The sequence below is a fragment of the Triturus cristatus genome, chromosome 4_1 (genome assembly GCF_964204655.1).
Source record: "Triturus cristatus chromosome 4_1, aTriCri1.1, whole genome shotgun sequence".
Taxonomy (NCBI): domain Eukaryota; kingdom Metazoa; phylum Chordata; class Amphibia; order Caudata; family Salamandridae; genus Triturus; species Triturus cristatus.
Genome location: NC_140585.1, coordinates 1,294,834,670 through 1,294,847,888, shown reverse-complemented (window position 1 = coordinate 1,294,847,888; position 13,219 = coordinate 1,294,834,670).

Here is a 13,219-nt window from a genome sequence, read left to right as displayed (position 1 = left end):
ATAGAGCATTGGTTCAATAAAATGGTTCGAACTTGCAGATTCGAGGAGGCCTATGCTAAACGTGTAGGAGCAAGTGCGAAATTTAGGAGGATCTGGAAAAAAAACTCTCCTAATCTATCCTAATTTTATAATGCATAATGCACTTTAGGAAATGTTGGATTATATACGAAGTGATTAGAGATATTTGTTGTTCCTAGAATCATATGGACTCGGTATCATTTTGTTTTTCTTGATTTTGATCATGTCAGTCATAATATAAAATCTAGGGAGTATTATTAGATAATCCGCAACCGGGAATATGTTGTTTTATACCAGACAGATTGTATTTATTTTTAATTGATTATGTAAAAGTTTCTCTTGAGAATTATAACTAACTTTTGTTGACTTTATCAGAATTCTTTTTGATATTCTGTTGAAAGGAATGGTATTCTCCTCTAATTATTTGATTTCATATGCTTTATTTTAGTTATTAATTGGTTGATTACATTAATTTTTGTTTTTTCCTATTCTCAATAAAAATATTTTATTAAAAAAAAAAGTGTTACATAACAATTGGGAAGTACCTGTGAAGAAACAACATCATCAAGGAGAGACAGGAGTAGATGCAGTCAAAAAAATTCTGTGCCTTATGATACCTTCCATGGGGAGAGTTCACCAAAACATGTGAGAAAAACTCAATTCTCAACATTGTAATGCTACCAAAACACAAAATCTACTGTTACAAAGAGTAGATTAGATTTTCAAATACAAAGGACGAAGCAAAGAAGTACAGGATTATCAGTGGAACAAACTCTGTACACACAAAGGTTCAAAGGGATCACAGCCAGAAAAAGTTGTATTATGGAGCAGTCAATTTTGACATCTAAGGTGCAGGATAAGTGACAACTGTTGAAGAGAGAAAGGACCCCACTTATTGACCAAAGCTAAACAAAATGTTTATTTGTCTTATGAGTTTCTTCCTGTAACCACCCTTGTGAGATCAGTATCATGCAGTGCTTAATTTGAGCCAGCGGTTGCAGGTGGGACTTGCCGTCCATTTGTGGGTGCCTTGACTTGATTTTTCATCATCCGATTAGGTCCAAGCAAATGAAAGGCAGTGAACAAGGAAAAAAGGAGAAAGAGAAAGACAAAAAAACTGTGGCAAAGTGAGAAAGCAGGGATGAAAAGGAACAGGTAAGAATGAGAAAAAGGTGCATGGAATGTGTGCTGGTGAATGAAAGAGGCAAGAGGTGGAATAAAGACCAGAGCGTCTTATTATTTAGCAACCCTGATATTTGGAAGGGCCGGCAGTGGACTTCTGAGTCCATTTTTTGTTGCAGCACTTATTCTTTTAGAAATCAAGCACTGGTCGCATGTATTGTAACCTAAGAGCTTCATTACAAGTTGCCTGTTATTTCGTGCTAGATTACAAGGGCAGTAGAATATCCGATTCTTGATAGTCTTGGGCAAAATTTAAATGATGCTAATATAATTTGTATAATTTCAGGAATTTACCATTAAGTCTGTTATGTGAAATTCCTCAAACTACTGCTTTGTGCCATTTTGTTAAATCATGCTCCATTTGTGGTAAACATGTAACTCAAATGTGTCATTTGCAGATAAAACTAACCACAAAAGATGCATTTCACACCCAAATATTGTTCCAAATGAGTGATTTGCCTTTCACTGAACTATGCATACATTTTAGTGTAATTGTATGAGAGAAAATTACATGAATTGCATACACCCCTAATTCTGTCTTGTATCCCCTCACCGAATAATATTTCTTCCAAGTTGCTCCACCCTGAACGAGGATTCTATGTGGACCTAAAAAATATCAAATCCTTGTCTTCATGAAATTTCTTCTTCTGGGCTAAGTAACAGTCCATTTTCCACTGCCATTTTCCTGAATGGATGTAGCGGGGTTGCTTTCGGTCAGGAGCAGGACAAGAAATGTGAGTAGAATGCTTGGGAAAGTGCTGCTGCTCTCTACATGGTGCTATGGGAGGCAACTACATACCAATATGTGCTTCTGCCCCCTCCAGCTGCTAATCTAATGAGTGCAAATGCACACCCCATAAAACCAGGTAATTTCAGGTCTAAAACCACAGACCAGTCATAGAACTATAGAGAAGTATTTCCCCAGGGATACCATCCACCTTACTCATAACAAGGGAAGGCCACATGTCGTATGGTTAATACGTCATCAGTAAGACAGTGCGTTTGGACAACATAAATGTCAAAACTATGCAAGACTGACTCCACTCACACCATCAGGATATGATGGCCGTAGTCCTGGCTAGCTCGCAGTTCACCCACTGGACCTCTAAGCCAAACAATGTATCAGACGATATGCTCAACCTCAGAACATGACAACTCTGACTCACCAAGGAAATTGTGGAAACACATGAGTCCCTTTCGTAAGTAACGCATGCATGCCCATAGGGAGACAAAAGAAATAGTCAAATTGGCATTTCAAACATTTATTGAAGCAATAAGATTCTTGGGTAAAATATGTGTGCTGCAAAAACCAATGGAAGGAAACAAAACAGAATATTTTGCATCACAAGAATCGTAAGGAAAATAAACAGTTCAACCATTGTGCTGTTACATGGATAGTATGCTTGCACATAATTCTAATTAGGCTCCCACCTAATGCTCCCATCTCCTAGTGTGCCTGGGGTGGGTAAATCTGCCAGAGTCCCTTAGGGTGATCCCAGTTACCTGTGGATATTTTATCCGGGGGCCTGTCTTGGCGCAAGGTTTGGCACAATGCATTTGGGGAGGTAAACATGATTCAGATGTGCTGGAATTTCAACATGGGGTGACCTCAACAGTGTCAGTGAAATGCTCTTCTCCCTCAACCAAGGAGTGATGTCATTTATGTAAGAAACTTCACCTATTTTACCTAGCCGAAGCCCCAGTAAAGCCACCATTATTGATTCTGTCTTAATACAATAACAAACATCAACATTTTCCGCAGTCAACTTAGCCCTCGTATAGAATGTTCAAGGCTTCAATAATATGTCTACGGAGAAATGTAAATGTAAGCAAAGCCATTTCAGAGAATATTATCCCATATAGACAAGAAAGAAAATGTGCGTCGTGTCAACTTAAAACAAAGATGTCAACTTCAACTGTGAGCATGTAAAATGGTGGTATTCTTGCATGGGCCTAAGTGACCACATAACACTAAGACATGAGATGATAGTATGTGTTCACATACAAAAGATGTAACTACACACTCAAATAAACACATCTGTCAGTGATGCACATAAAATGCATTTGCTTTTGATTTTCATTTTTTTTCCTTGTGATGTATCAATATGTATTTCTTTCTTAGATGTAGATATAGATTTTACAACCAACTTTGTTTCACTGTAAATATATTGCACACTTTGCAAATGTGAACAACTGGTGTGATAAGCAAAATAATATTTTTTGAAATGAGAGCATATGGGACAAGCTGAACTCCAAACGAACCGCCCGTGGTTTAGCTGTCAAGCAGATTCTCACACCCTGGCAGAGCTGAAAGTGGGCGGGCGTCAAGAAACCTTTCAAAATGTTCTACTTCATATAAGAAGTACCAGGATCATTGCCAGCATTTTATTGCAATACAGAAACTATCATGTCTCCTAAATATTTGTTTTCTCTTTACTGTCGGTCTGATGTGCTTGATTGACTTATATCTATGTTACAAATATACAGATTAAAAAAATGTTAGGCAGGGAATCAAAACTGAAGCACGTAAATTGTGAACTGCAGGGGTCCTGATCTAAAAAATGAGCAGTTTGCAAGATTTCGTTGTGAAATATGTCACAACGATTTCCTATAAAGGTGTGAAACTCCTGGGCAGATCATTTGTCTCATGGAGCTTACCTGCCTAAGATACACTGACCTGGCTTGACCTGTTGAAATTTAACGAAGGTTGAGTTATTTAACGCATCCAATAATTAGCTGATGCATTAAATGCCTTCGAACTCATAATCCCAACCCATGCATAAGCAGGAGTTTACGCATGGGTTGGAATATTATGAGGAACTCATAGATTATAATTAATTATAGATTATTATTAACTCATAGATCATAGATTGAGTAAAATGAGGGATTTATATATTTTTGATTTAGCTACATTGGGATATATACAGCTGAACATTGACATGAACGGGCTGAGGTGCCCAAATCCATTTTTAAGTAAACACTGTATTTTTGCCTGGTTTGCATAACTTTCTATCTGTTTAAGGCACCAGAGACACAGTCTTCTTATTACTGTACACATAGACAATATTATACACAAAAAAATTGAGTTCTCAGCTAATTCCGAGAGAGTACTCTTTTCAATTGCCACCTCCCTGTCATCTTTGAAACGTGTTTCTTTTTGTAACACTCCATCTCACAAGAGCTGCATCTCACAAGATCACTTGCTTCTTCGCCAATAAAGTGTTTAAAATGTATGACTTCTTCCTGCATGATGTTAGAGACTTCAGATGCCCAGAAGTTCGGTTTGATGTCTTTCTCTCCGAGCCTGAGTGTTCCCTCCCTGGATGAGCTTAGTGGACATTTTAGTAAAGACACAACATCTCAGTCTCGCATGATTCCCGCTCCTCCTAAAATCGCAGCTCAGGGGATGAAATCCATTTTACCATATCTGCACAATTTGATTACTATCTCATTTAATATGGGTCATCTACTCAGTCAGTCAGTCAGTCAGTCAAATATCTTTATTCGGTTTAAGTGCAAACCATAAAAGCATACTACAAAACGCGATATATAAAAACAGTTGTAGGTACGTGATTCATTTAACACAATCATGGCTCATAAAAACTTATAGAGACATTCAATAGAACCAATAAAAACAATTTCATTTTTAACACAATTAAAAGAGGATGTACATGATATAATGTTAAGTTCATTTCCTCAAGATTTTTATAGCTGCTGATAAAAAAATAGCAACATTAAAAGTTTCCCAAACGTCAGTACATTTGCAAGTAGAGAAGGGCAGGTCTCACTTGCACAAAGCCTTTGTTTTTTAAAATAGGGAGAATAAAACGTTTCCTAATGACAATAAGGTGTTCACAGAAAAAAAGGAAATGTATGATGTCTTGTTGCGAAAAATTATCGCAAGTACAGGGGCCAAGATCCTCTACCCTCTTCCATCCTTTCTGTTCTCCAATAAGAAGATGCAGTTGATTAAATCTGAATCTAGTCAGTAAAAAACGATGATTATTGTTTGTGACATAGCCTAGATATGGTTCCATGGATAGTGTTGTTTTACATAGCTGGTGGGCCCTTACTGTCACCTTTACCAGCTCTCTCTCTTCCCTATCCATGGTGGCTATGTGCAAAAACATTTCCTTACACCATTTTATGTCTCCCTTCACTAGAGCTTTTGGTGAGTGATATAATTCTGGACGACTCAGCTTTACTGCCAGCCTCTGAATATATTTGAGCCAGGGTATACACAGCCCATGGTCGAGTGACATACAGTCTTTCATGATGGTATGATTAAGCAGTAAGTCAGGGTTTAACCAAGTAGCTATCCATTTCAGTAGTGGTGCCACAGCAATAGCATCTTCAACAAAGCCAATTCCAAGCTCCTGATGGGTATTGTAATTGGCTGTTGTTTTAGGGACAGATAGGAGGTTCTTTAAAAACCTATCTTCAACAGTCTGTATGTTCTTTAAGTTTTTTGTGCCCAATAACTCGGCCCCATACATGGCTAGTGAAATGCACTTGGCTCTGTATATTTGAATGAGGGCCTTCATTGGCCTGGCTCCTAACTTTCTGGCAAAACCCAATACAGCCATGGTTGCTCTTATCAGTACAATTTTTTTCACTGTGATTTGGGTTACCCAGGATCCTTGGTCGTCGAAAAGTACACCCAAGTATGGGAACGACGACACCCTGGTTAATATATGGCCCTCACAATAAAAAGTTTTAGCCTTTGGGGATTTCTGTCCAATAGCCATTACATGCGATTTTGAAAAATTTACGCTTAAATCTAATGACTTCATGAAGCCAGAAAAAGAGTCTAACAATAATTGAAGTCCCACTGCCGTTCTTGCTAGGAGGGCGGCGTCATCCGCATATAAAAGTGCGGGAATCAGGCGTTTCCCTGCACAGGGAATATCTTTACAGGAGGCAATTAGGGCAGTATCTAGGTTATTGATGTATAATGTAAAGAGCAGGGACGCCAAAATGCACCCCTGTCTAACTCCATTTGATATGGGTATACCTTCCGTACAATTACCCTGTTGGTCATACCTCACCATTGCAGATAAATCCCTATGCAGGTCGGCTAGGAAATAGACGATGTTTTTGTCTACTCCACAGGTTAGGAGCAAGGACCACAGCTTTGACCTGTTTACTCGATCAAAGGCCGAGGACAGGTCCATGAAGGCTACTAATAGTGCTCCATTCTTTGCCACCGCATATTTACCTATTAGTAGTTGCAAGTTCAAGCATTGGTCCGTGGTGCCCATCCCTTTTCTGAAGCCGTACTGGGCCATAGAGAGTGTTCCAGATTCCTCGAGCCAGCCGGTCAGTTGGCCAAGGACCACGCTACCCAATACTTTCACAGAGGAGTCAATTAAGGATATCGGGCGGTAACAAATCGGGTCACCTCTGTTACCCTTCTTATATATGAGTATAATGACAGATTGTGCCCATGTGGGGGGCAGGCCCAATTGACAGGCATTAACAAAGACATTATATAAAATCTTTGACCAGGTTTTTACATCTGATTTAAAAAGGTCTGCCGGGACTCCGCCGAGTCCCGGAGCCTTATTACTTGTCATTTGCATAATGGCATGTGTTACTTCTAATTCTGTGAAGGTCAAAGAATATTTCTCCATATTTAAGACTGGGACTTCCAACATCCCATTTCCATCATAAACCTGTTTAAAGTGACTGTACCATTTTTTTTCCTGGATACCACAATCAAGCTCGCTGTTGCTTTTATCCTGGAAAAAAGGCTTATTTATCACAGTCCAAAAATTAGCACTATTTTTAATTACATCTATTGATAAAAGCTCGTTCCAGGCTTCCTGCCTAATTTCGTTTTTTCGCTTTCTTTGTGCTTTTTTATAATTATTCCTAAGGGCAGCAATTTCCGCTTTATCGGGCGGGTCAACTTTCAGCGCTACCATCAACTTCCGTTGGGCTATTGAACAGTTGTGGTCAAACCATTTTTCCCCGTTCCTAGGTTGCCCCTTAACTGCTTTTTTAAGGTCACTATCGACCTGGGTGCAGATTCTGCCATAGGCTACTAGGACCTCATCCCCTATGACGCCATCTTTCAGACAAGTGGTCATATAATCCGCAACCTTTCCCAGCAAATTTTCCTTGAAGTCCTTTGGCACCACACGGCACCATTTCAGGCGTCGCGCTTGATCGGTGGGCCTTATGGCAAGGATTCCAGCAGTCAGGTTGGGTTTCACTTTTTTCCTTAGGTCATCTGTCAGAGTCACCTTTTCAGGGTTATGATCTCCGTAGGGAGACCAACTGACATTATACTGACTAACCCTACTTGCTAAGTTTACACTCACAAAAATATAATCAATAGTTGACCCAGAGTCTCTTCCTTTATAGGTTGGGATGTCTCCTGTAAATTTGGTGGGGTAGATCAAGTCATTACCTACCACCAAATCTTCTAAATACAATCCCTGCGGGGTGTGTTCAAAATGAATATTATCTTGGTTTGCTGGACCTAAGCTGTCCCAAACAAAACAGTTACCTTCACAACAATGAACATTAAAATCTCCAAGCACAATAACCGAATAATAATTCGTACTATTAACATTATACAAATCCAAAAAATCGTGTAGACTGCCTAAATGTTCATTAAAAATACTCTTATCAAAGGAGTTATAAAAGTTGACAATGAGCCAATTCCCAGTTAATTTAGTTAGAATTTCCACTGCAAGGCAATATGGCGTGCCTGTCTCCACTTTAGTATAAATCCCCTCAAGTTTTAATGAAATGAGGGTTAAAAGTCCGCCCTTTACCCTCCCCATGGGGGAAGCAACTGCTGCCAACCAGAAAGCCGCATACCCATCCAAAAAAAAGGTATTCTCCGTGTCCCAGGTTTCTTGTAACCTAATAATTTCGCAGTCTGTCAAACAGTCCCTCCATTTTGCATCATTTGCTTTACTATTCAGCCCAGCGATGTTCCAACTAAGGACCTTCGTTCCTAGACGTGGGGCCCTCACTGCCACCATACCATCAGTGGGGCCACCTTGGACATCCCCCTCTGTGTTCATGACATTTGGGGTACCACCCCCACAAGGGCTCACTGAGTTTCCATTTAACCCACATTCCTCCTCCACAATCAATGTAGAAGCTTCTACAACAGGTGTGGGATGGTTCCGGCCGTGTTCAAGTCAATCATTTGAATCTAGATCACTCAGGGGTTGATAACGATTGAATGTGGCAACCCCGCGGCCGGTAAACCCTACAGTGCCAATTCCTCTGCCCCTACATAAGTCATTATTGGGCTGCTGAGTTAGATGTCTGTAGAAATATCACAGTGAACGAAGTGTGATGCCCTGATCAGTATGTGGCTGCGAGGAAGCTCTTAGCAAAGCATTATTAACGAGAAGTGGGTTACTAAAATTTATGATGACACAATCCCCCCTAATATTCTTGTGTGATCGTCCTATCCATGAGACTCTCCTGGTGGTTAGTATCTGATGTGATAAACCTACTGGGAACCCACACTCTCTATTTAGCCACATACAGTTTTATTCTTTAGGGATTCGTGGGATTCGTGGGATTCTGGCTTGTTTGACAGGCCACCCTCTACTAGAGGTGGAACATTTGTCAACACTGCGACAAATGGGGCACATTCAGGAGGTAACTCTGGTTGTGCACTGACCGCGCAACTGGTCTTAACTTCTGCCGGCCCTCTCTTACTCCCTAGACATGTTACTGGTGGTGGAGTTTTACTCGCAGTTGCCAGGGATACAGCAGCTGCTGGTTCTACTATACTGGGTCCTTCCTTAATGGGCTTTGGTATCTCATTGTTAGCCCTAGGGCCCTTTTTGGCAGTGCTATCACTTACAATTATATCACTACGGGGTCCCAGGAGGTTTCCTATTCTCACAATTTCCGCAGACAACGTGTCAATTTTGGCCACAAGGGGTTTAACTATCTTAGTGATTTTGGCCTCTAAAATGCCAATCAGGCAATCTATTTGCTCTGTGTCTATTTTAATTGTGGCATTGTTAGCCAAAGCCTCATTTAGGCTTTCCCCACTAATAAGTGGCGGGTCTGGTTTTTTGTTTGTATTTCGGCCACCCCCCCCGTTTAATTTGTGTATACTTGCGAGATCTCAACACTCTCTGTGTTACCGGGGCACGATCTGGTGGAGCGTCATTGATGTCATTTGGGTCGGCCATATTTTCCTGGTTCTGCACTAATTCAGAGGGCAGCAGAGCTAAACCTGTATTTATCAAATCGTGTTGATCACTGCTACAGCTATCACCCTGAATAGGAGAAAACAATGCAGTGGGCAAACTAGACAATGAAAAAGAACTAGTCCCCTGGCCCAATGATTTACGTCTTTCACTGTTAATTTTAGTTACAACTTTCACCAGATAATTATCTAGTGTTGCAGCTGCAGGAAGTATTTTGCCTGTTGTGGATTTTAACATTTTCAGCGGTAACAAAGAGGCCTATAAAAAACTAAATGTAGTGCCTAGACAGAAAAATAATAACAAAACAATAATAAGGGGTATTTCAGCTCCTTATCCTATGAAATAGCCACACATGCTCTATTAAGTTAAAAAGTCTCACTAAGTCCGAAGTGACAGGGGACAGCAGCGAAGTCCTGGAGCCAAAAAGCGTGGCCCAGCCCAGCCTCCTTGTGCCTCTGAGGGCCTCAGAGGGCCCGCCCTTCGCCTGGGCTTAGCCCGCGCGCGATCCCACATTGCGGGAACAATCGATATTTAAATAGTGGAAGTGGGCGTGGCCGTTAGCTCCGGCGCAGGTGACTCTGACCGCGAGGCTCCTGGTCCCTGGAGTCCTCGCGTTTGCCCCAGATGCTGCTGTCAGGGGCTGGCCGCACACTTCAACTGCCCCCGGTCTGCAGGCACACACCGGCAAGCTCCAAAGTCCGCTTCACGAGCGGCTCCCGCGAGGCGGGGGCCACCAGGCGTTTTGAGGTGGAAGGGGGCGTGGCCGTTAGCTCCGGCGCAGGTGACTCTGACCTCGAGGCTCCTTGTCCCTGGAGTCCTCGCGTTTGCCCCATATGCTGCTGTTAGGGGCTGGCTGCACACTTCAACTGCCCCCGGTCTGCAGGCACACACACCGGCAAGCTCCAAAGTCCGCTTCACGAGCGGATCCGGAGAGGCGGGGGCCGCCAGGCGTTTTGAGGTGGAAGGGGGCGTGGCCGTTAGCTCCGGCGCAGGTGACTCTGACCGCGAGGCTCCTGGTCCCTGGAGTCCTCGCGTTTGCCCCAGATGCTGCTGTTAGGGGCTGGCTGCACACTTCAACTGCCCCCGGTCTGCAGGCACACACACCGGCAAGCTCCAAAGTCCGCTTCACGAGAGATGTTGTCATAACCCCAGTGATGAGGAAGCAGGACACGACCACCTGCTCAGAAAAAGGAAGCATGCTATTGTCATTCTCATTCTCAAAAAATATTTTTAGATCCAGCACACCCTGAACATTTGAGACCAATTTCGCTGCTGCCCGTTTTTGCAAAAGTGGCTGAAAAGCATGTTAATACCCAACTAACCAATTTCATAGAGATTAATAATCTGTTACATCTGTCTCAGTCAGGTCATCAGGATCAACACTCTATGGAGTCAGCCCTATTGTTAGCCTCAGATTCTCTTAGGTGCTGCACTGATGGGGGAAAGACAGCAGCATTAATAATGCTGGACGTCAGTGTTGCATTTGACACAGTGTCTGATGGCCTCCTTTTAGAGCGGCTATAGGACAGTGGTGTCAGGGTTGGGTTCTGTGGTGGCTAGCCTTCTTCCTCCAAAATCACACCTTTCAAGTGGCCGAAAGGCCTTTTTCCTCAGATACGTTGCCTCTGCTTCAGGGTGTGCCCCATGGCTCCACGTTGACCCCACTTTATTTAATCTATACATGCGCCCGCTTGCAGAGATCATCAAGCGACACAATGCAACTATTTTGTCTTATGCTGATGAAACAGAACTTACTGTCATCCTTTCCTAGGAAGTGGGAGTTGAGGTTGCCCAATTTAGATCTTGCTTAGTGGAGCTGGCAGAGTGGATGACCAGTAGCTGCATCAGACTTAATGCCAACCAAACTGATGTCCTAATTGTTGGTAAAATCCCCTCTGTCTTGACCTGATGTACTAGGTCCTGTCCCAGCACCTAAGTCAGAGTTAAAGAACCTGGGAGTCTGGTTTGATCCTCAGCTGACCTTTGACTGTCAGATATCTTGTGTTGCAAGAAAATGCTTTAGTGCCCTTATAACTCTAAGGAAGATCATGGACCTCCTTCCTTTGACCACCAGGAAAACTATAGGGCAGGCATTGGTGACAGCTCAGTTGAACTACTGCAATGCCTTCCATTTTGGGGCTGCTAAGGGGAGATTGCAAAAATGCATAGTAGAAAATGCAGCTGCACTTTTAGTGTCAAAGCTGCCTCGCAGTACGCCTTATGGTCCAGCCCTTGCCAAATTGCACTGGCTTCCTCTAAGCAAGATCATTTCTTTCAAAGCCATGTGCTTATCTGGCAAGCTTTTTAACGGAAGGAGCCCATGGTATTTGCCCTCTTTGGTGAATCCTTATCACCCGAGCCACAATCTCTGGTTATCTAGTGCTAAGCTAGCTGTGGTTCTATTTGCGAAAAAAGCTTGGATGGGTGGCTGGTCTTTAGGTTTTTGAGCTGCCAAGGTGTGGAATACTTTACCACCCCACCTCAGGATGGAGTCTTCGGAAACAGTTTTCCATAAGATGGTTAAAATATAGCTATTCAAGCTGCCTTAGGGCAGGACCGAGATTGGATATGGTACTGTTGTTACCTTGGATGCAGGGTGGTGGGTCAATCTTAACTATTATTATTAAAAAATGTATAGCTTGTGTGCTTACTGTACGAAGGTCATATCGTTGAAAATAATTGCTTGGACAATGATTCTCTGCTACTTCACGGGCTGGGAGGCAGAGTAGATGCATACTCCTTTGCAAGATATTGTGAAGGCAGTTAAAAGTATCTGGCATTTTGTTATCATAAGTAACATAAGTACAGCGGTAACACATATTTATTATTGTCTCAGACTTTAATGGTTTGCAGAATTATTCTTCTTCTGCCTAAATTTGTCAGAATCTTTCCCAGATTCGTCCATGTACCAAGGTTCCTATGGTTCAGTTCAGAGAATTGGAGATGTTCCTGCGATCCTGAGTCGTTGCAGGGTACTAGGAAAGTGAGTATAGTAGGGTTATGGTCTTTGAGGATGTTTTGGAGCATTGCAATGTTTGTGGGCTTTAAAGTGTTAGTGTGCTGTGTGGTGTGGTGTCCATTTTGATTCCAGGAGTGCTGCATGTTGTGAAATTTGTGAAGCTGCCTTTTGTATATCACTTATGAAAAGAAACATGCTTGTTGCTAAGAGTTGGAGTTTGTTTATGAGACTCATTGTTGTCCAAGATCCGAAAATATATTTTAAGTGAATTAGGTTGTAACTTGTCTGATAAGGTTTAGGTTGCCAGACTGTGAAGAGCTATTGGCTGCACACAAAGATAGGGACTTAAACTTATGTTGTGAGGGTCTACTAACTGCGATTGGTGTTTGGTTAATCTTTCTGCATAGAGGGGCTGACTGCAATAGTCAGGGTTATTTCTTGTAGGTCGAGATTTCAATTTGTGTGCATGAGAACACCAGGAGGGCAATAATTCCCAAATCCCCTAGAGTGGTTGTGCATCTTGAATTCTCTCTAGTGGAACAAACAAGAGTTATCTTTTTGTGTTTGGCTTTCAATAATTTACTACTGCAAAGCTGATCGCTGAGCAGTGGCAGCGCGCCGAGGGAGTGCTGCGAGGCGATGGGGCATGGCGGGGGATGGGCAGAGTAGTAAACTCCGGCATACGAGATACGTAGTTAAGTAAATACATGTTTTTTTTTTTAAATGACATTGCATGTGCGTCATTGCCGAGTTGGCGTTGCAGTGCGCGTAATGTAAATTGTTTTATTTATTTATTTACTTAACTCTGTACCTCCATATGCCGGAGTTTACTACCCACCACCCTGCCCCTCCCCTGCCCCGCCCC